Source organism: Gorilla gorilla, chromosome 18 (assembly GCF_029281585.2).
Source record: "Gorilla gorilla gorilla isolate KB3781 chromosome 18, NHGRI_mGorGor1-v2.1_pri, whole genome shotgun sequence".
Taxonomy (NCBI): domain Eukaryota; kingdom Metazoa; phylum Chordata; class Mammalia; order Primates; family Hominidae; genus Gorilla; species Gorilla gorilla.
Window position 1 is genome coordinate 43,373,259 of NC_073242.2, and position 26,009 is coordinate 43,399,267.

Here is a 26,009-nt window from a genome sequence, read left to right on the forward strand (position 1 = left end):
TTACGTTCCGTTCCATTCCGTTCCATTCCGTTCCATTCCACTGAATTCCGATCCATTGCATTGAATTCCGTTCCATTCCATTCCATTCCTTTCCGTTCCGTTCCGTTCCGTTCCGTTCTACTCGGATTGATTCCATTCTATTCCATTCCATTCCATTCGATTCCATTCGATTCCATTCGATTCCATTCCATTAAATTCCATTCCATTCCATTCCATTCCATTCCATTCCATTGAATTCCATGGAATTCCACTCCTTTCCATTCCATTCCATTCCATTCCATTCCATTCCATTCCATTGAATTCTGTTCCATTCAATTCCATTCCATTCCATTCCGTTCTACTCGGGTTGATTCCATTCTATTCCATTCCGTTCCGTTCCGTTCCGTTCCGTTCCATTCCACTCGGGTTGATTCCATTCTATTCCATTCCATTCCATTCCATTCCATTCCATTCGATTCCATTCGATTCCATTCGATTCCATTCGATTCCATTCGATTCCATTCGATTCCATTCCATTCCATTGAATTCCATTCCATTCCATTCCATTCCATTGAATTCCGTTCCATTCCATTCAATTCCATTCCATTCAATTCCATTCCATTTGAATTCCATTCCATTCCTTTCCGTTCCATTCCATTCCATTCCATTCCATTCCATTCTACTCGGGTTGATTCCATTCTATTCCATTCCATTCCATTCGATTCCATTCGATTCCATTCGATTCCATTCGATTCCATTCCATTCCATTCCATTCCATTCCATTCCATTCCATTCCATTCCATTCCGTTGAATTCCATTCCATTCCATTGAATTCCATTCCATTCCGTTCCATTCCATTGAATTCCGTTCCTTTCCATTCCATTCCATTCCATTCCTTTCCATTGAATTCCATTCCATTGAATTCCATTCCATTCCATTCCATTCCATTGAATTCCATTCCATTCCGTTCCGTTCCGTTCCGTTCCGTTCCGTTCCGTTCCGTTCCGTTCCATTCCATTCCATTCCATTCCATTGAATTCCGTTCCATTCCATTGAATTCCATTCCATTCCGTTCCATTCCATTGAATTCTGTTCCGTTCCGTTCCGTTCCGTTCCGTTCCATTCCGTTCCATTCCGTTCCTTTCCGTTCTACTCGGGTTGATTCCATTCTATTCCATTCCATTTCATTCGATTCCATTCGATTCCATTCCATTCCATTCCATTCCATTCCATTCCATTCCATTGAATTCCATTCCATTCCATTCCATCGAATTCCATTCCATTCCATTGAATTCCATTCCATTCCATTCCATTCCATTCCATTCCATTCCATTCCATTCCATTCCATTCCATTCCATTCTACTCGGGTTGATTCCATTCTATTACATTCCATTCCATTCGATTCCATTCGATTCCATTCGATTCCATTCGATTCCATTCCATTCCATTCCATTCAATTGAATTCCATTCCATTCCATTCCATTCCATTCCATTACATTACATACCATTCCATTCCATTCCATTCCATTCCATTCCATTCCATTGAATTCCACTCCATTCCATTGAATTCCATTCCATTCCATTCCATTCCATTGAATTCCGTTCCATTCCATTCCATTCCATTCCATTCCATTCCATTGAATTCCATTACATTCCGTTCCGTTCCGTTCCGTTCCGTTCCGTTCCGTTCCATTCCATTCCATTCCATTCCATTGAATTCCGTTCCATTCCATTGAATTCCATTCCATTCCGTTCCATTCCATTGAATTCCTTTCCGTTCCGTTCCGTTCCGTTCCGTTCCATTCCGTTCCATTCCGTTCCATTCCGTTCTACTCGGGTTGATTCCATTCTATTCCATTCCATTCCACTCGATTCCATTCCATTCCATTCCATTCCATTCCATTCCGTTCTACTCGGGTTCATTCCATTCCATTCCTTTCCGTTCCGTTCCGTTCCGTTCCGTTCCGTTCTACTCGGGTTGATTCCATTCTATTCCATTCCATTTCATTCGATTCCATTCGATTCCATTCGATTCCATTCCATTCCATTCCATTCCATTCCATTCCATTCCATTCCATGGAATTCCATTCCATTCCATTCCATTCCATTGAATTCCGTTCCATTCCATTCCATTCCATTCCATTCCATTCCATTGAATTCCATTCCATTGAATTCCATTCCATTCCATTCCATTCCACTGAATTCCATTCCATTCCGTTCTGTTCCGTTCCATTCCGTCCATTCCATTCCATTGAATTCCGTTCCATTCCATTGAATTCCATTCCATTCCGTTCCATTCCATTGAATTCCGTTCCGTTCCGTTCCGTTCCGTTCCATTCCGTTCCATTCCGTTCCATGCCGTTCTACTCGGGTTGACTCCATTCTATTCCATTCCATTCCATTCGATTCCATTCGATTCCATTCGATTCCATTCGATTCCATTCCATTCCATTCCATTCCATTCCATTCCATTCCATTGAATTCCATTCCATTCCATTCCATCGAATTCCATTCCATTCCATTGAATTCCATTCCATTCCATTCCATTCCATTCCATTCCATTCCATTCCATTCCATTCCATTCCATTCTACTCGGGTTGATTCCATTCTATTACATTCCATTCCATTCGATTCCATTCGATTCCATTCGATTCCATTCGATTCCATTCCATTCCACCCCATTCAATTGAATTCCATTCCATTCCATTCCATTCCATTCCATTCCATTCCATTCCATTCCATTGAATTCCATTCCATTGAATTCCATTCCATTCCATTCCATTCCACTGAATTCCATTCCATTCCGTTCTGTTCCGTTCCATTCCGTCCATTCCATTCCATTCCATTCCATTGAATTCCGTTCCATTCCATTGAATTCCATTCCATTCCGTTCCATTCCATTGAATTCCGTTCCGTTCCGTTCCGTTCCGTTCCATTCCGTTCCATTCCGTTCCATGCCGTTCTACTCGGATTGATTCCATTCTATTCCATTCCATTCCATTCGATTCCATTCGATTCCATTCGATTCCATTCGACTCCATTCCATTCCATTCCATTCCATTCCATTCCATTGAATTCCATTCCATTCCATTCCATCGAATTCCATTCCATTCCATTGAATTCCATTCCATTCCATTCCATTCCATTCCATTCCATTCCATTCCATTCCATTCCATTCCATTCTACTCGGGTTGATTCCATTCTATTACATTCCATTCCATTCGATTCCATTCGATTCCATTCGATTCCATTCGATTCCATTCCATTCCATTCCATTCAATTGAATTCCATTCCATTCCATTCCATTCCATTCCTTTCCATTCCATTCCATTCCATTCCATTCCATTCCATTGAATTCCATTCCATTCCATTGAATTCCATTCCATTCCATTCCATTCCATTGAATTCCGTTCCGTTCCGTTCCATTCCATTCCATTCCATTCCATTGAATTCCGTTCCATTGCATTGAATTCCATTCCATTCCGTTCCATTCCATTGAATTCTGTTCCATTCCGTTCCGTTCCGTTCCGTTCCGTTCCGTTCTACTCGGATTGATTCCATTCTATTCCATTCCATTCCATTCGATTCCATTCGATTCCATTCGATTCCATTCGACTCCATTACATTCCATTCAATTCCATTCCATTCCATTCCATTGAACTCCATTCCATTCCACTCCATTCCATTCCATTCCATTCCATTGAATTCCATTCCATTCCATTCCATTCCATTGAATTCTGTTCCATTCCATTCCATTCCATTCCATTCCATTCCATTCCATTACATTCCATTACGTTCCGTTCCATTCCGTTCCATTCCATTGAATTCCGATCCATTGCATTGAATTCCGTTCCATTCCATTCCATTCCTTTCCGTTCCGTTCCGTTGCGTTCCGTTCCGTTCTACTCGGGTTGATTCCGTTCCATTCCATTCCATTCCTTTCCGTTCCGTTCCGTTCCGTTCCATTCCGTTCTACTCGGATTGATTCCATTCTAATTCCATTCCATTCCATTCGATTCCATTCGATTCCATTCGATTCCATTCCATTCCATTCCATTCCATTCAATTCCATTGAACTCCATTCCTTTCCATTCCATTCCATTCCATTCCATTCCATTCCATTCCATTGAATTCCATTCCATTCCATTCCATTCCATTGAATTCTGTTCCATTCAATTCCATTCCGTTCCATTCCGTTCTACTCGGGTTGATTCCATTCTATTCCATTCCGTTCCGTTCCGTTCCGTTCCGTTCCGTTCCATTCCACTCGGGTTGATTCCATTCTATTCCATTCCATTCCATTCCATTCCATTCCATTCGATTCCATTCGATTCCATTCGATTCCATTCGATTCCATTCGATTCCATTCCATTCCATTGAATTCCATTCCATTCCATTCCATTCCATTGAATTCCGTTCCATTCCATTCCATTGCATTCCATTCCATTCCATTCCATTTGAATTCCATTCCATTCCATTCCATTCCATTCCATTCCATTCCATTCCATTCCATTCTACTCGGGTTGATTCCATTCTATTCCATTCCATTCCATTCGATTCCATTCGATTCCATTCGATTCCATTCGATTCCATTCCATTCCATTCCATTCCATTCCATTCCATTGAATTCCATTCCATTCCGTTCCGTTCCGTTCCGTTCCGTTCCGTTTCGTTCCGTTCCGTTCTGTTCCGTTCCATTCCATTCCATTCCATTCCATTGAATTCCGTTCCATTCCATTGAATTCCATTCCATTCCGTTCCATTCCATTGAATTCTGTTCAGTTCCGTTCCGTTCCGTTCCATTCCGTTCCATTCCGTTCCTTTCCGTTCTACTCGGGTTGATTCCATTCTATTCCATTCCATTCCATTCGATTCCATTCGATTCCATTCGAATCCATTCGATTCCATTCGATTCCATTCGATTCAATTCCATTCCATTGAATTCCATTCCATTCCATTCCATTCCATTGAATTCCGTTCCATTCCATTCAATTCCATTCCATTCCATTCCTTTCCGTTCCGTTCCGTTCCGTTCTACTCGGGTTGATTCCATTCTATTCCATTCCATTCCATTCGATTCCATTCTATTCCATTTGATTCCATTCGATACAATTCGATTCCATTCCATTCTATTCCATTCCATTCCATTCCATTCCATTCCATTCCATTCCAGTGAATTCCATTCCGTTCCTTTCCGTTCCATTCCATTGAATTCCGATCCATTGCATTGAATTCCGTTCCATTCCATTCCATTCCTTTCCGTTCCGTTCCATTCCGTTCCGTTCCGTTCTACTCGGATTGATTCCATTCTATTCCATTCCATTCCATTCGATTCCATTCGATTCCATTCGACTCCATTCCATTCCATTCCATTCCATTCCATTCCATTCCATTGAACTCCATTCCATTCCAATCCATTCCATTCCATTCCATTCCATTCCATTGAATTCCATTCCATTCCATTCCATTCCATTGAATTCTTTTCCATTCCATTCCATTCCATTCCATTCCGTTCTACTCAGGTTGATTCCATTCTATTCCATTCCGTTCCGTTCCGTTCCGTTCCGTTCCGTTCCATTCCACTCGGGTTGACTCCATTCTATTCCATTCCATTCCATTCGATTCCATTCGATTCCATTCGATTCCATTCCATTCCATTCCATTCCATTCCATTCCATTCCATTCCATTCCATTCCATTCTACTCGGGTTGATTCCATTCTATTACATTCCATTCCATTCGATTCCATTCGATTCCATTCGATTCCATTCGATTCCATTCCATTCCACCCCATTCAATTGAATTCCATTCCATTCCATTCCATTCCATTCCATTCCATTCCATTCCATTCCATTGAATTCCATTCCATTGAATTCCATTCCATTCCATTCCATTCCACTGAATTCCATTCCATTCCGTTCTGTTCCGTTCCATTCCGTCCATTCCATTCCATTCCATTCCATTGAATTCCGTTCCATTCCATTGAATTCCATTCCATTCCGTTCCATTCCATTGAATTCCGTTCCGTTCCGTTCCGTTCCGTTCCATTCCGTTCCATTCCGTTCCATGCCGTTCTACTCGGATTGATTCCATTCTATTCCATTCCATTCCATTCGATTCCATTCGATTCCATTCGATTCCATTCGACTCCATTCCATTCCATTCCATTCCATTCCATTCCATTCCATTGAATTCCATTCCATTCCATTCCATCGAATTCCATTCCATTCCATTGAATTCCATTCCATTCCATTCCATTCCATTCCATTCCATTCCATTCCATTCCATTCCATTCCATTCCATTCTACTCGGGTTGATTCCATTCTATTACATTCCATTCCATTCGATTCCATTCGATTCCATTCGATTCCATTCGATTCCATTCCATTCCATTCCATTCAATTGAATTCCATTCCATTCCATTCCATTCCATTCCTTTCCATTCCATTCCATTCCATTCCATTCCATTCCATTGAATTCCATTCCATTCCATTGAATTCCATTCCATTCCATTCCATTCCATTGAATTCCGTTCCGTTCCGTTCCATTCCATTCCATTCCATTCCATTGAATTCCGTTCCATTGCATTGAATTCCATTCCATTCCGTTCCATTCCATTGAATTCTGTTCCATTCCGTTCCGTTCCGTTCCGTTCCGTTCCGTTCTACTCGGATTGATTCCATTCTATTCCATTCCATTCCATTCGATTCCATTCGATTCCATTCGATTCCATTCGACTCCATTCCATTCCATTCAATTCCATTCCATTCCATTCCATTGAACTCCATTCCATTCCACTCCATTCCATTCCATTCCATTCCATTGAATTCCATTCCATTCCATTCCATTCCATTGAATTCTGTTCCATTCCATTCCATTCCATTCCATTCCATTCCATTCCATTACATTCCATTACGTTCCGTTCCATTCCGTTCCATTCCATTGAATTCCGATCCATTGCATTGAATTCCGTTCCATTCCATTCCATTCCTTTCCGTTCCGTTCCGTTGCGTTCCGTTCCGTTCTACTCGGGTTGATTCCGTTCCATTCCATTCCATTCCTTTCCGTTCCGTTCCGTTCCGTTCCATTCCGTTCTACTCGGATTGATTCCATTCTAATTCCATTCCATTCCATTCGATTCCATTCGATTCCATTCGATTCCATTCCATTCCATTCCATTCCATTCAATTCCATTGAACTCCATTCCTTTCCATTCCATTCCATTCCATTCCATTCCATTCCATTCCATTGAATTCCATTCCATTCCATTCCATTCCATTGAATTCTGTTCCATTCAATTCCATTCCGTTCCATTCCGTTCTACTCGGGTTGATTCCATTCTATTCCATTCCGTTCCGTTCCGTTCCGTTCCGTTCCGTTCCATTCCACTCGGGTTGATTCCATTCTATTCCATTCCATTCCATTCCATTCCATTCCATTCGATTCCATTCGATTCCATTCGATTCCATTCGATTCCATTCGATTCCATTCCATTCCATTGAATTCCATTCCATTCCATTCCATTCCATTGAATTCCGTTCCATTCCATTCCATTGCATTCCATTCCATTCCATTCCATTTGAATTCCATTCCATTCCATTCCATTCCATTCCATTCCATTCCATTCCATTCCATTCTACTCGGGTTGATTCCATTCTATTCCATTCCATTCCATTCGATTCCATTCGATTCCATTCGATTCCATTCGATTCCATTCCATTCCATTCCATTCCATTCCATTCCATTGAATTCCATTCCATTCCGTTCCGTTCCGTTCCGTTCCGTTCCGTTTCGTTCCGTTCCGTTCTGTTCCGTTCCATTCCATTCCATTCCATTCCATTGAATTCCGTTCCATTCCATTGAATTCCATTCCATTCCGTTCCATTCCATTGAATTCTGTTCAGTTCCGTTCCGTTCCGTTCCATTCCGTTCCATTCCGTTCCTTTCCGTTCTACTCGGGTTGATTCCATTCTATTCCATTCCATTCCATTCGATTCCATTCGATTCCATTCGAATCCATTCGATTCCATTCGATTCCATTCGATTCAATTCCATTCCATTGAATTCCATTCCATTCCATTCCATTCCATTGAATTCCGTTCCATTCCATTCAATTCCATTCCATTCCATTCCTTTCCGTTCCGTTCCGTTCCGTTCCGTTCCGTTCTACTCGGGTTGATTCCATTCTATTCCATTCCATTCCATTCGATTCCATTCTATTCCATTTGATTCCATTCGATACAATTCGATTCCATTCCATTCTATTCCATTCCATTCCATTCCATTCCATTCCATTCCATTCCAGTGAATTCCATTCCGTTCCTTTCCGTTCCATTCCATTGAATTCCGATCCATTGCATTGAATTCCGTTCCATTCCATTCCATTCCTTTCCGTTCCGTTCCATTCCGTTCCGTTCCGTTCTACTCGGATTGATTCCATTCTATTCCATTCCATTCCATTCGATTCCATTCGATTCCATTCGACTCCATTCCATTCCATTCCATTCCATTCCATTCCATTCCATTGAACTCCATTCCATTCCAATCCATTCCATTCCATTCCATTCCATTCCATTGAATTCCATTCCATTCCATTCCATTCCATTGAATTCTTTTCCATTCCATTCCATTCCATTCCATTCCGTTCTACTCAGGTTGATTCCATTCTATTCCATTCCGTTCCGTTCCGTTCCGTTCCGTTCCGTTCCATTCCACTCGGGTTGACTCCATTCTATTCCATTCCATTCCATTCGATTCCATTCGATTCCATTCGATTCCATTCCATTCCATTCCATTCCATTCCATTGAATTCCATTCCATTCCATTCCATTCCATTCCATTCCATTCCATTCCATTCCATTAAATTCTATTCCATTGAATTCCATTCCATTCCGTTCCATTCCAATCCATTCCATTCCATTCCATTCCATCGAATTCCGTTCCATTCCATTCCATTCCATTCCATTCCATTCCATTCCATTCTACTCGGGTTGATTCCATTCTATTACATTCCATTCCATTCGATTCCATTCGATTCCATTCGATTCCATTCGATTCCATTCCATTCCATTCAATTGAATTCCATTCCATTCCTTTCCATTCCATTCCATTCCATTCCATTCCATTCCATTGAATTCCATTCCATTCCATTGAATTCCATTCCATTGAATTCCATTCCATTCCATTGAATTCCATTCCATTCCATTCCATTCCATTGAATTCCGTTCCATTCCATTCAATTCCATTCCATTCCACTCCTTTCCGTTCCGTTCCGTTACGTTCTACTCGGGTTGATTCCATTCTATTCCATTCCATTCCATTCGATTCCATTCTATTCCATTTGATTCCATTCGAATACATTCGATTCCATTCGATTCCATTCGATTCCATTCCATTCCATTGAATTCCATTCCATTCCATTCCATTCCATTGAATTCCGTTCCATTCCATTCAATTCCATTCCATTCCACTCCTTTCCGTTCCGTTCCGTTACGTTCTACTCGGGTTGATTCCATTCTATTCCATTCCATTCCATTCGATTCCATTCTATTCCATTTGATTCCATTCGATTCCATTCGATTCCATTCGATTCCATTCGATTCCATTCCATTGCATTCCATTCCATTGAATTCCATTCGATTCCATTCCATTCCGTTGAATTCCGTTCCATTCCATTCAATTCCATTCCATTCCATTCCATTCCATTCCATTTGAATTCCATTCCATTCCATTCCATTCCATTCCATTCCATTCCATTCCATTCCATTCCATTCCATTCCATTCCATTCTACTCGGGTTGATTCCATTCTATTCCATTCCATTCCATTCGATTCCATTCGATTCCATTCGATTCCATTCGATTCCATTCGATTCCATTCGATTCCATTCCATTCCATTCCATTCCATTCCATTCCATTCCATTGAATTCCATTGCATTCCATTCCATTCCATTCCATTGAATTCCATTCCATTCCATTCCATTCCATTGAATTCTGTTCCATTCAATTCCATTCCATTCCATTCCGTTCTACTCGGGTTGATTCCATTCTATTCCATTCCGTTCCGTTCCGTTCCGTTCCGTTCCATTCCGTTCCGTTCCATTCCACTCGGGTTGATTCCATTCTATTCCATTCCATTCCATTCGATTCCATTCGATTCCATTCGATTACATTCGATTCCATTCGATTCCATTCGATTGCATTCCATTCCATTGAATTCCATTCCATTCCATTCCATTCCATTGAATTCCGTTCCATTCCATTCAATTTCATTCCATTCCATTCCATTCCATTTGAATTCCATTCCATTCCATTCCATTCCATTCCATTCCATTCCATTCCATTTGAATTCCTTTCCATTCCATTCCATTCCATTCCATTGAATTCCGTTCCATTTCATTCCATTCCATTCCATTCCATTCCATTGAATTCCATTCCATTGTATTCCATTCCATTCCATTCCATTCCATTGAATTCCATTCCATTCCGTTCCGTTCCGTTCCGTTCCGTTCCGTTCCGTTCCGTTCCGTTCCATTCCATTCCATTCCATTCCATTGAATTCCGTTCCATTCCATTGAATTCCATTCCATTCTGTTGCATTCCATTGAATTCCGTTCCGTTCCGTTCCGTTCCATTCCATTCCATTCCGTTCCATTCTGTTCTACTCGGGTTGATTCCATTCTATTCCATTCCATTCCATTCGATTCCATTCCATTCCATTCCATTCCATTCCATTCCGTTCTACTCGGGTTCATTCCATTCCATTCCGTTCCGTTCCGTTCCGTTCCGTTCCATTCCTTTCTACTTGTGTTGATTCCATTCCATTCCATTCTATTCCGTTGAATTCCATTCCATTCCATTCCATTCCATTCCGTTACATGGAATTCCATTGAATTCCATTGAATTCCATTCCATGGAATTCCATTGCATTCCATTCCATTCCATTCCATTGAATTCCATTCCATTAAATTCCATTCCATTCCATTCCATTCCATTCCATTCCATTCCATTGAATTCCATTCCTTTCCATTCCATTCGATTCCATTCCATTCCATTGAATTCCATTCCATTCCATTCCATTCCATTGAATTCCATTGAATTCCATTCCATTGAATTCCATTACATTCCATTGAATTCCATTCCATTCCATTCCATTCCATTCCATTCCATTCCATTCCATTCCATTCCGTTCCATTCCATTCCATTCCTTTCCATTCCATTCCGTTCCATTCCATTCCATTCCTTTCCATTCCATTCCGTTCCGTTCCATTCCGTTCCATTCCGTACCATTCCATTGAATTCCGTTCCATTGCATTGAATTCCGTTCCATTCCATTCCATTCCTTTCCGTTCCGTTCCGTTCCGTTCCGTTCCGTTCCATTCCGTTCTACTCGGGTTGATTCCATTCTATTCCATTCCATTCAGTTCGATTCCATTCCATTCCATTCCATTCCATTCCATTGAATTCCATTCCTTTCCATTCCTTTCCATTCCATTCCGTTCCATTCCATTCCATTCCATTCCATTACGTTCCGTTCCATTCCGTTCCATTCCGTTCCATTCCACTGAATTCCGATCCATTGCATTGAATTCCGTTCCATTCCATTCCATTCCTTTCCGTTCCGTTCCGTTCCGTTCCGTTCTACTCGGATTGATTCCATTCTATTCCATTCCATTCCATTCGATTCCATTCGATTCCATTCGATTCCATTCCATTAAATTCCATTCCATTCCATTCCATTCCATTCCATTCCATTGAATTCCATGGAATTCCACTCCTTTCCATTCCATTCCATTCCATTCCATTCCATTCCATTCCATTGAATTCTGTTCCATTCAATTCCATTCCATTCCATTCCGTTCTACTCGGGTTGATTCCATTCTATTCCATTCCGTTCCGTTCCGTTCCGTTCCGTTCCATTCCACTCGGGTTGATTCCATTCTATTCCATTCCATTCCATTCCATTCCATTCGATTCCATTCGATTCCATTCGATTCCATTCGATTCCATTCGATTCCATTCGATTCCATTCCATTCCATTGAATTCCATTCCATTCCATTCCATTCCATTGAATTCCGTTCCATTCCATTCAATTCCATTCCATTCAATTCCATTCCATTTGAATTCCATTCCATTCCTTTCCGTTCCATTCCATTCCATTCCATTCCATTCCATTCTACTCGGGTTGATTCCATTCTATTCCATTCCATTCCATTCGATTCCATTCGATTCCATTCGATTCCATTCGATTCCATTCCATTCCATTCCATTCCATTCCATTCCATTCCATTCCATTCCATTCCGTTGAATTCCATTCCATTCCATTGAATTCCATTCCATTCCGTTCCATTCCATTGAATTCCGTTCCTTTCCATTCCATTCCATTCCATTCCATTCCATTGAATTCCATTCCATTGAATTCCATTCCATTCCATTCCATTCCATTGAATTCCATTCCATTCCGTTCCGTTCCGTTCCGTTCCGTTCCGTTCCGTTCCGTTCCGTTCCATTCCATTCCATTCCATTCCATTGAATTCCGTTCCATTCCATTGAATTCCATTCCATTCCGTTCCATTCCATTGAATTCTGTTCCGTTCCGTTCCGTTCCGTTCCGTTCCATTCCGTTCCATTCCGTTCCTTTCCGTTCTACTCGGGTTGATTCCATTCTATTCCATTCCATTTCATTCGATTCCATTCGATTCCATTCCATTCCATTCCATTCCATTCCATTCCATTCCATTGAATTCCATTCCATTCCATTCCATCGAATTCCATTCCATTCCATTGAATTCCATTCCATTCCATTCCATTCCATTCCATTCCATTCCATTCCATTCCATTCCATTCCATTCCATTCTACTCGGGTTGATTCCATTCTATTACATTCCATTCCATTCGATTCCATTCGATTCCATTCGATTCAATTCGATTCCATTCCATTCCATTCCATTCAATTGAATTCCATTCCATTCCATTCCATTCCATTCCATTACATTACATTCCATTCCATTCCATTCCATTCCATTCCATTCCATTCCATTGAATTCCACTCCATTCCATTGAATTCCATTCCATTCCATTCCATTCCATTGAATTCCGTTCCATTCCATTCCATTCCATTCCATTCCATTCCATTGAATTCCATTACATTCCGTTCCGTTCCGTTCCGTTCCGTTCCGTTCCGTTCCATTCCATTCCATTCCATTCCATTGAATTCCGTTCCATTCCATTGAATTCCATTCCATTCCGTTCCATTCCATTGAATTCCTTTCCGTTCCGTTCCGTTCCGTTCCGTTCCATTCCGTTCCATTCCGTTCCATTCCGTTCTACTCGGGTTGATTCCATTCTATTCCATTCCATTCCACTCGATTCCATTCCATTCCATTCCATTCCATTCCATTCCGTTCTACTCGGGTTCATTCCATTCCATTCCTTTCCGTTCCGTTCCTTTCCGTTCCGTCCATTCCATTCCATTGAATTCCGTTCCATTCCATTGAATTCCATTCCATTCCGTTCCATTCCATTGAATTCCGTTCCGTTCCGTTCCGTTCCGTTCCATTCCGTTCCATTCCGTTCCATGCCGTTCTACTCGGGTTGACTCCATTCTATTCCATTCCATTCCATTCGATTCCATTCGATTCCATTCGATTCCATTCGATTCCATTCCATTCCATTCCATCGAATTACATTCCATTCCATTGAATTCCATTCCATTCCATTCCATTCCATTCCATTCCATTCCATTCCATTCCATTCCATTCCATTCCATTCTACTCGGGTTGATTCCATTCTATTACATTCTATTCCATTCGATTCCATTCGATTCCATTCGATTCCATTCGATTCCATTCCATTCCATTCCATTCAATTGAATTCCATTCCATTCCATTCCATTCCATTCCTTTCCATTCCATTCCATTCCATTCCATTCCATTCCATTGAATTCCATTCCATTCCATTGAATTCCATTCCATTCCATTCCATTCCATTGAATTCCGTTCCGTTCCGTTCCATTCCATTCCATTCCATTCCATTGAATTCCGTTCCATTGCATTGAATTCCATTCCATTCCGTTCCATTCCATTGAATTCTGTTCCATTCCGTTCCGTTCCGTTCCGTTCCGTTCCGTTCTACTCGGATTGATTCCATTCTATTCCATTCCATTCCATTCGATTCCATTCGATTCCATTCGATTCCATTCGACTCCATTCCATTCCATTCCATTCCATTCCATTCCATTGAACTCCATTCCATTCCATTCCATTCCATTCCATTCCATTCCATTGAATTCCATTCCATTCCATTCCATTCCATTGAATTCTGTTCCATTCCATTCCATTCCATTCCATTCCATTCCATTCCATTACATTCCATTACGTTCCGTTCCATTCCGTTCCATTCCATTGAATTCCGATCCATTGCATTGAATTCCGTTCCATTCCATTCCATTCCTTTCCGTTCCGTTCCGTTGCGTTCCGTTCCGTTCTACTCGGGTTGATTCCGTTCTATTCCATTCCATTCCATTCGATCCATTCTATTCCATTCGATTCCATTCGATTCAATTCGATTCCATTCCATTCCATTCCATTCCATTCCATTCCATTGAATTCCATTCCATTCCATTCCGTTCCATTCCATTCCGTTCCATTCCATTCCATTCCATTCCATTCCATTCCATTCCATTACTTTCCGTTCCATTCCGTTCCATTCCGTTCCATTCCATTGAATTCCGATCCATTGCATTGAATTCCGTTCCATTCCATTCCATTCCTTTCCGTTCCGTTCCGTTCCGTTCCATTCCGTTCTACTCGGATTGATTCCCTTCTAATTCCATTCCATTCCATTCGATTCCATTCGATTCCATTCGATTCCATTCCATTCCATTCCATTCCATTCAATTCCATTGAACTCCATTCCATTCCATTCCATTCCATTCCATTCCATTCCATTCCATTGAATTCCATTCCATTCCATTCCATTCCATTGAATTCTGTTCCATTCAATTCCATTCCGTTCCATTCCGTTCTACTCGGGTTGATTCCATTCTATTCCATTCCGTTCCGTTCCGTTCCGTTCCGTTCCGTTCCATTCCACTCGGGTTGATTCCATTCTATTCCATTCCATTCCATTCCATTCCATTCGATTCCATTCGATTCCATTCGATTCCATTCGATTCCATTCGATTCCATTCCATTCCATTCCATTCCATTGAATTCCGTTCCATTCCATTCCATTGCATTCCATTCCATTCCATTCCATTTGAATTCCATTCCATTCCATTCCATTCCATTCCATTCCATTCCATTCCATTCCATTCCATTCCATTCCATTCTACTCGGGTTGATACCATTCTATTCCATTCCATTCCATTCGATTCCATTCGATTCCATTCGATTCCATTCGATTCCATTCCATTCCATTCCATTCCATTCCATTCCATTGAATTCCATTCCATTCCATTCCATTCCATTGAATTCCGTTCCATTCCATTCCATTCCATTCCATTCCATTCCATTGAATTCCATTCCATTGAATTCCATTCCATTCCATTCCATTCCATTGAATTCCATTCCATTCCGTTCCGTTCCGTTCCGTTCCGTTCCGTTTCGTTCCGTTCCGTTCTGTTCCGTTCCGTTCCATTCCATTCCATTCCATTGAATTCCGTTCCATTCCATTGAATTCCATTCCATTCCGTTCCATTCCATTGAATTCTGTTCCGTTCCGTTCCGTTCCGTTCCATTCCGTTCCATTCCGTTCCTTTCCGTTCTACTCGGGTTGATTCCATTCTATTCCATTCCATTCCATTCGATTCCATTCGATTCCATTCGAATCCATTCGATTCCATTCGATTCCATTCGATTCCATTCCATTCCATTGAATTCCATTCCATTCCATTCCATTCCATTGAATTCCGTTCCATTCCATTCAATTCCATTCCATTCCATTCCTTTCCGTTCCGTTCCGTTCCGTTCCGTTCCGTTCTACTCGGGTTGATTCCATTCTATTCCATTCCATTCCATTCGATTCCATTCTATTCCATTTGATTCCATTCGATACAATTCGATTCCATTCCATTCTATTCCATTCCATTCCATTCCATTCCATTCCATTCCAGTGAATTCCATTCCGTTCCTTTCCGTTCCATTCCATTGAATTCCGATCCATTGCATTGAATTCCGTTCCATTCCATTCCATTCCTTTCCGTTCCGTTCCATTCCGTTCCGTTCCGTTCTACTCGGATTGATTCCATTCTATTCCATTCCATTCCATTCGATTCCATTCGATTCCATTCGACTCCATTCCATTCCATTCCATTCCATTCCATTCCATTCCATTGAACTCCATTCCATTCCATTCCATTCCATTCCATTCCATTCCATTGAATTCTGTTCCATTCCATTCCATTCCATTCCATTCCGTTCTACTCAGGTTGATTCCATTCTATTCCATTCCGTTCCGTTCTGTTCCGTTCCGTTCCGTTCCATTCCACTCGGGTTGATTCCATTCTATTCCATTCCATTCCATTCGATTCCATTCAATTCCATTCGATTCCATTCGATTCCATTCGATTCCATTCCATTGCATTCCATTCCATTGAATTCCATTCCATTCCGTTGAATTCCGTTCCATTCCATTCAATTCCATTCCATTCCATTCCATTTGAATTCCATTCCATTCCATTCCATTCCATTCCATTCCATTCCATTCCATTCCATTCCATTCTACTCGGGTTGATTCCATTCTATTCCATTCCATTCCATTCGATTCCATTCGATTCCATTCGATTCCCTTCGATTGCATTCCATTCCATTCCATTCCATTCCATTCCATTCCATTCCATTCCATTCCATTGAATTCCATTCCATTCCATTGAATTCCATTCCATTCCATTCCATTCCATTGAATTCCGTTCCATTCCATTCCATTCCACTCCATTCCATTCCATTGAATTCCATTACATTGAATTCCTTTCCATTCCATTCCATTCCATTGAATTCCATTCCATTCCGTTCCGTTCCGTTCCGTTCCGTTCCGTTCCGTTCCATTCCATTCCATTCCATTCCATTGAATTCCATTCCATTCCATTGAATTCCATTCCATTCCATTCCATTCCATTCCCTTCCATTCCATTCCGTTCCATTCCATTCCATTCCATTCCATTCCATTCCGTTCCGTTCCATTCCGTTCCATTCCGTTCCATTCCATTGAATTCAGTTCCATTGCATTGAATTCCGTTCCATTCCAGTCCATTCCGTTCCATTCCGTTCCGTTCCGTTCCGTTCTACTCGGGTTGATTCCATTCTATTCCATTCCATTCCATTCTATTCCATTGTATTCCATTCGATTCCATTCGATTCAATTCGATTCCATTCCATTCCATTCCATTCCATTCCATTCCATTGAATTCCATTCCATTCCATTCCGTTCCGTTCCATTCCGTTCCATTCCATTCCATTCCATTCCATTCCATTCCATTCCATTCCGTTCCATTACGTTCCGTTCCATTCCGTTCCATTCCAATGAATTCCGATCCTTTGCATTGAATTCCGTTCCATTCCATTCCATTCCTTTCCGTTCTGTTCCGTTCCGTTCCGTTCCGTTCTACTCGGATTGATTCCATTCTATTCCATTCCATTCCATTCCATTCCATTCGATTCCATTCGATTCCATTCGACTCCATTCCATTCCATTCCATTCCATTCCATTCCATTCCATTCCATGGAACTCCATTCCATTCCATTCCATTCCATTCCATTCCATTCCATTCCATTCCATTCCATTCCATTGAATTCCATTCCATTCCATTCCATTCCATTGAATTCTGTTCCATTCAATTCCATTCGATTCCATTCCGTTCTACTCGGGTTGATTCCATTCTATTCCATTCCGTTCCGTTCCGTTCCGTTCCGTTCCGTTCCATTCCATTCCACTCGGGTTGATTCCATTCGATTCCATTCCATTCCATTCCATTCCATTCGATTCCATTTGATTCCATTCGATTCCATTCGATTCCATTCCATTCCATTCCATTCAATTGAATTCCATTCCATTCCATTCCATTCCATGGAATTCCGTTCCATTCCATTCCATTGCATTCCATTCCATTCCATTGAATTCCATTACATTGAATTCCATTCCATTCCATTCCATTCCATTGAATTCCATTCCATTCCGTTCCGTTCCGTTCCGTTCCGTTCCGTTCCGTTCCATTCCATTCCATTCCATTCCATTGAATTCCGTTCCATTCCATTGAATTCCATTCCATTCCGTTCCATTCCATTGAATTCCGTTCCGTTCCGTTCCGTTCCGTTCCGTTCCGTTCCATTCCGTTCCATTCCGTTCTACTCGGGTTGATTCCATTCTATTCCATTCCATTTCACTCGATTCCATTCCATTCCATTCCATTCCATTCCATTCCATTCCGTTCTACTCGGGTTCATTCCATTCCATTCCGTTCCGTTCCGTTCCGTTCCATTCCTTTCTACTTGTGTTGATTTCATTCCATTCCATTCTATTCCATTGAATTCCATTCCATTCCATTCCATTCCATTCCATTCCATTCCATTCCATGGAATTCCATTGAATTCCATTGAATTCCATTCCATGGAATTCCATTGAATTCCATTCCATGGAATTCCATTCCATTCCATTCCATTCCATTGAATTCCATTCCATTGCATTCCATTCCATTCCATTCCATTGAATTCCATTGAATTCCATTCCATTGAATTCCATTCCATTCCATTGAATTCCATTCCATTCCATTCCATTCCATTCCGTTCCATTCCATTCCGTTCCATTCCATTCCATTCCATTCCATTCCATTCCATTCCATTCCGTTCCATTCCGTTCCATTCCGTTCCATTCCATTGAATTCCGTTCCATTGCATTGAATTCCGTTCCATTCCATTCCTTTCCATTCCATTCCATTTCATTCCATTCCGTTCCATTCCGTTCCATTCCGTTCCATTCCATTGAATTCCGTTCCATTGCATTGAATTCCGTTCCATTCCATTCCATTCCATTCCATTCCGTTCCATTCCATTCCATTCCATTCCATTACGTTCCGTTCCATTCCGTTCCATTCCATTGAATTCCGATCCATTGCATTGAATTCCGTTCCATTCCATTCCATTCCTTTCCGTTCCGTTCCGTTCCGTTCCTTTCTACTCGGATTGATTCCATTCTATTCCATTCTCTTCCATTCGATTCAATTCGATTCCATTCCATTCCATTCCATTCCATTCCATTCCGTTCCATTACGTTCCGTTCCATTCCGTTCCATTCCAATGAATTCCGATCCTTTGCATTGAATTCCGTTCCATTCCATTCCATTCCTTTCCGTTCTGTTCCGTTCCATTCCGTTCCGTTCTACTCGGATTGATTCCATTCTATTCCATTCCATTCCATTCGATTCCATTCGATTCCATTCGATTCCATTCGACTCCATTCCATTCCATTCCATTCCATTCCATTCCATTCCATTCCATGGAACTCCATTCCATTCCATTCCATTCCATTCCATTCCATTCCATTCCATTCCATTCCATTCCATTGAATTCTGTTCCATTCAATTCCATTCGATTCCATTCCGTTCTACTCGGGTTGATTCCATTCTATTCCATTCCGTTCCGTTCCGTTCCGTTCCGTTCCGTTCCATTCCATTCCACTCGGGTTTATTCCATTCGATTCCATTCCATTCCATTCGATTCCATTCGATTCCATTCGATTCCATTCGATTCCATTCGATTCCATTCCATTCCATTCCATTCAATTGAATTCCATTCCATTCCATTCCATTCCATGGAATTCCGTTCCATTCCATTCCATTGCATTCCATTCCATTCCATTGAATTCCATTACATTGAATTCCATTCCATTCCATTCCATTCCATTGAATTCCATTCCATTCCGTTCCGTTCGTTCCGTTCCGTTCCGTTCCATTCCATTCCATTCCATTCCATTGAATTCCGTTCCATTCCATTGAATTCCATTCCATTCCGTTCCATTCCATTGAATTCCGTTCCGTTCCGTTCCGTTCCGTTCCGTTCCGTTCCATTCCGTTCCATTCCGTTCTACTCGGGTTGATTCCATTCTATTCCATTCCATTTCACTCGATTCCATTCCATTCCATTCCATTCCATTCCATTCCATTCCGTTCTACTCGGGTTCATTCCATTCCATTCCGTTCCGTTCCGTTCCGTTCCATTCCTTTCTACTTGTGTTGATTTCATTCCATTCCATTCTATTCCATTGAATTCCATTCCATTCCATTCCATTCCATTCCATTCCATTCCATTCCATTCCATGGAATTCCATTGAATTCCATTGAATTCCATTCCATGGAATTCCATTGAATTCCATTCCATGGAATTCCATTCCATTCCATTCCATTCCATTGAATTCCATTCCATTGCATTCCATTCCATTCCATTCCATTGAATTCCATTGAATTCCATTCCATTGAATTCCATTCCATTCCATTGAATTCCATTCCATTCCATTCCATTCCATTCCGTTCCATTCCATTCCGTTCCATTCCATTCCGTTCCATTCCATTCCGTTCCATTCCATTCCATTCCATTCCATTCCATTCCATTCCATTCCGTTCCATTCCGTTCCATTCCGTTCCATTCCATTGAATTCCGTTCCATTGCATTGAATTCCGTTCCATTCCATTCCTTTCCATTCCATTCCATTCCATTCCATTCCGTTCCATTCCGTTCCATTCCGTTCCATTCCATTGAATTCCGTTCCATTGCATTGAATTCCGTTCCATTCCATTCCATTCCATTCCATTCCGTTCCATTCCATTCCATTCCATTCCATTACGTTCCGTTCCATTCCGTTCCATTCCATTGAATTCCGATCCATTGCATTGAATTCCGTTCCATTCCATTCCATTCCTTTCCGTTCCGTTCCGTTCCGTTCCTTTCTACTCGGATTGATTCCATTCTATTCCATTCTCTTCCATTCGATTCAATTCGATTCCATTCCATTCCATTCCATTCCATTCCATTCCATTCCATTCCTTTGAATTCCATTCCATTCCATTCCATTCCATTCCATTCCATTCCATTCCATTGAATTCCATTCCATTCCATTCCATTCCATTGAATTCTGTTCCATTCCATTCCATTCCATTCCATTCCATTACGTTCCGTTCCATTCCGTTCCATTCCGTTCCATTCCATTGAATTCCGATCCATTGCATTGAATTCCGTTCCATTCCATTCCATTCCTTTCCGTTCCGTTCCGTTCCGTTCCATTCCGTTCTACTCGGATTGATTCCATTCTAATTCCATTCCATTCCATTCGATTCCATTCGATTCCATTCGATTCCATTCCATTCCATTCCATTCCATTCCATTCCATTCAATTCCATTGAACTCCATTCCATTCCATTCCATTCCACTCCATTCCATTCCATTCCATTCAATTGAATTCCATTCCATTCCATTCCATTCCATTGAATTCTGTTCCATTCAATTCCATTCCATTCCATTCCGTTCTACTCGGGTTGATTCCATTCTATTCCATTCCGTTCCGTTCCGTTCCGTTCCTTTCCGTTCCGTTCCATTCCACTCGGGTTGATTCCATTCTATTCCATTCCATTCCATTGCATTCCATTCGATTCCATTCGATTCCATTCGATTCCATTCGATTCCATTCGATTCCATTGGATTCCATTCCATTCCATTGAATTCCGTTCCATTCCATTCCATTCCATTACATTACATTCCCTTCCATTCCATTCCATTCCGTTCCATTCCATTGAATTCCGATCCATTGCATTGAATTCCGTTCCATTCCATTCCATTCCTTTCCGTTCCGTTCCGTTCCGTTCCGTTCCGTTCTTCTCGGATTGATTCCATTCTATTCCATTCCATTCCATTCGTTTCCATTCGATTCCATTCGATTCCATTCGACTCCATTCCATTCCATCCATTCCATTCCATTCCATTCCCTTGAACTCCATTCCATTCCATTCCATTCCATTCCATTCCATTGAATTCCATTCCATTCCATTGAATTCTGTTCCATTCCATTCCATTCCATTCCATTCCGTTCTACTCAGGTTGATTCCATTCTATTCCATTCCGTTCCGTTCCGTTCCGTTCCGTTCCGTTCCATTCCACTCGGGTTGATTCCATTCTATTCCATTCCATTCCATTCGATTCCATTCTATTCCATTCGATTCCATTCTATTCAATTCGATTCCATTCCATTCCATTCCATTCCATTCCATTCCATTCCATTCCATAGAATTCCATTCCATTCCATTCCGTTCCATTCCATTCCGTTCCATTCCATTCCATTCCATTCCATTCCATTACGTTCCATTCCATTCCGTTCCATTCCATTGAATTCCGATCCATTGCATTGAATTCCGTTCCATTCCATTCCATTCCTTTCCGTTCCGTTCCGTTCCGTTCCTTTCTACTCGGATTGATTCCATTCTATTCCATTCTCTTCCATTCGATTCAATTCGATTCCATTCCATTCCATTCCATTCCATTCCATTCCATTCCATTCCTTTGAATTCCATTCCATTCCATTCCATTCCATTCCATTCCATTCCATTGAATTCCATTCCATTCCATTCCATTCCATTGAATTCTGTTCCATTCCATTCCATTCCATTCCATTCCATTCCATTCCATTACGTTCCGTTCCATTCCGTTCCATTCCGTTCCATTCCATTGAATTCCGATCCATTGCATTGAATTCCGTTCCATTCCATTCCATTCCTTTCCGTTCCGTTCCGTTCCGTTCCATTCCGTTCTACTCGGATTGATTCCATTCTAATTCCATTCCATTCCATTCGATTCCATTCGATTCCATTCGATTCCATTCCATTCCATTCCATTCCATTCCATTCCATTCAATTCCATTGAACTCCATTCCATTCCATTCCATTCCACTCCATTCCATTCCATTCCATTCAATTGAATTCCATTCCATTCCATTCCATTCCATTGAATTCTGTTCCATTCATTTCCATTCCATTCCATTCCGTTCTACTCGGGTTGATTCCATTCTATTCCATTCCGTTCCGTTCCGTTCCGTTCCGTTCCGTTCCGTTCCATTCCACTCGGGTTGATTCCATTCTATTCCATTCCATTCCATTGCATTCCATTCGATTCCATTCGATTCCATTCGATTCCATTCGATTCCATTCGATTCCATTCCATTCCATTGAATTCCATTCCATTCCATTCCATTCCATTGAATTCCGTTCCATTCCATTCCATTGCATTCCATTCCATTCCATTCCTTTTGAATTCCATTCCATTCCATTCCATTCCATTCCATTCCATTCCATTCCATTCCATTCTACTCGGGTTGATTCCATTCTATTCCATTCCATTCCATTCGATTCCATTCGATTCCATTCGATTCCATTCCATTCCATTTCATTCCATTCCATTCCATTCCATTCCATTCCATTCCATTCTACTCGGGTTGATTCCATTCTATTCCATTCCATTCCATTCGATTCCATTCGATTCCATTCGAATCCATTCGATTCCATTCCATTCCATTCCATTCCATTCCATTGAATTCCATTCCATTCCATTGAATTCCATTCCATTCCATTCCATTCCATTGAATTCCGTTCCATTCCATTCCGTTCCGTTCCGTTCCGTTCCGTTCCATTCCATTCCATTCCATTCCATTGAATTCCGTTCCATTCCATTGAATTCCATTCCATTCCGTTCCATTCCATTGAATTCCGTTCCGTTCCGTTCCGTTCCATTCCGTTCCATTCCATTCCGTTCCATTCCGTTCTATTCCGTTCTACTCGGGTTGATTCCATTCTATTCCATTCCATTCCACTCGATTCCATTCCATTCCATTCCATTTCATTCCATTCCATTCCATTCCATTCCATTCCATTCCATTCCGTTCTACTCGGGTTCATTCCATTCCATTCCGTTCCGTTCCATTCCTTTCTACTTGTGTTGATTTCATTCCATTCCATTCTATTCCATTGAATTCCATTCCATTCCATTCCATTCCATTCCATGGAATTCCATTGAATTCCATGGAATTCCATTCCATGGAATTCCAATGAATTCCACTGAATTCCATTCCATGGAATTCCATTGAATTCCATTCCATGGAATTCCATTCCATTCCATTCCATTCCATTCCATTCCATTCCATTCCATTGCATTCCATTCCATTCCATTCCATTGAATTCCATTCCATTCCATTCCATTCGATTCCATTCCATTCCATTGAATTCCATTCCATTCCATTCCATTCCATTCCATTCCATTCCATTGAATTCCATTGAATTCCATTCCATTGAATTCCATTCCATTCCATTGAATTCCATTCCATTCCATTCCATTCCATTCCCTTCCATTCCATTCCGTTCCATTCCATTCCATTCCATTCCATTCCATTCCGTTCCATTCCATTCCATTCCATTCCATTACGTTCCGTTCCATTCCGTTCCATTCCATTGAATTCCGATCCATTGCATTGAATTCCGTTCCATTCCATTCCATTCCTTTCCGTTCCGTTCCGTTCCGTTCCGTTCTGTTCTACTCGGGTTGATTCCATTCTATTCCATTCCATTCCATTCCATGGAATTCCATTCCATTCCATTCCATGGAATTCCATTCCATTCCATTCAATTCCATTGAATTCCATTCCATTGCATTCCATTCCATTCCATTCCATTGAATTCCATTGAATTCCATTCCATTGAATTCCATTCCATTCCATTCCATTCCATTCCGTTCCATTCCATTCCGTTACATTCCATTCCATTCCATTCCATTCCGTTCCATTCCGTTCCATTCCGTTCCATTCCATTGAATTCCGTTCCATTGCATTGAATTCCGTTCCATTCCATTCCATTCCATTCCATTCCATTCCGTTCCATTCCATTCCATTCCATTCCATTACGTTCCGTTCCATTCCGTTCCATTCCATTGAATTCCGATCCATTGCATTGAATTCCGTTCCATTCCATTCCATTCCTTTCCGTTCCGTTCCGTTCCGTTCCGTTCTACTCGGATTGATTCCATTCTATTCCATTCTCTTCCATTCGATTCAATTCGATTCCATTCCATTCCATTCCATTCCATTCCATTCCATTCCATTCCATTCCATTGAATTCCATTCCATTCCATTCCATTCCATTCCATTCCGTTCCATTCCATTCCATTCCATTCCATTACGTTCCGTTCCATTCCGTTCCATTCCATTGAATTCCGATCCATTGCATTGAGTTCCGTTCCATTGCATTCCATTCCTTTCCGTTCCGTTCCGTTCCATTCCGTTCCGTTCTACTCGGATTGATTCCATTCTATTCCATTCCATTCCATTCGATTCCATTCGATTCCATTCGATTCCATTCCATTCCATTCCATTCCATTCCATTCCATTCCATTGCATTGAATTCCATTCCATTCCATTCCATTCCATTCCATTGAATTCCATTATATTCCATTCCATTCCATTTAATTCTGTTCCATTGAATTCCATTCCATTCCATTCCGTTCTACTCGGGTTGATTCCATTCTATTCCATTCCGTTCCGTTCCGTTCCGTTCCGTTCCGTTCTGTTCCATTCCACTCGGGTTGATTCCATTCTATTCCATTCCATTCCATTCGATTCCATTCGATTCCATTCGATTCCATTCGATTCCATTCGATTCCATTCGATTCCATTCCATTCCATTGAATTCCATTCCATTCCATTCCATTCCATTGAATTCCGTTCCATTCCATTCAATTCCATTCCATTCCATTCCATTCCATTTGAATTCCATTCCATTCTATTCCATTCCATTCCATTCCATTCCATTCCGTTCCATTCTACTCGGCTTGATTCCATTCTATTCCATTCCATTGCATTCGATTCCATTCGATTCCATTCCATTCCATTCCATTCCATTCCATTCCATTCCATTCCATTCCATTGAATTCCATTCCATTCCACTGAATTCCATTCCATTCCATTCCATTCCATTCCATTGAATTCCGTTCCATTCCATTCCATTCCATTCCA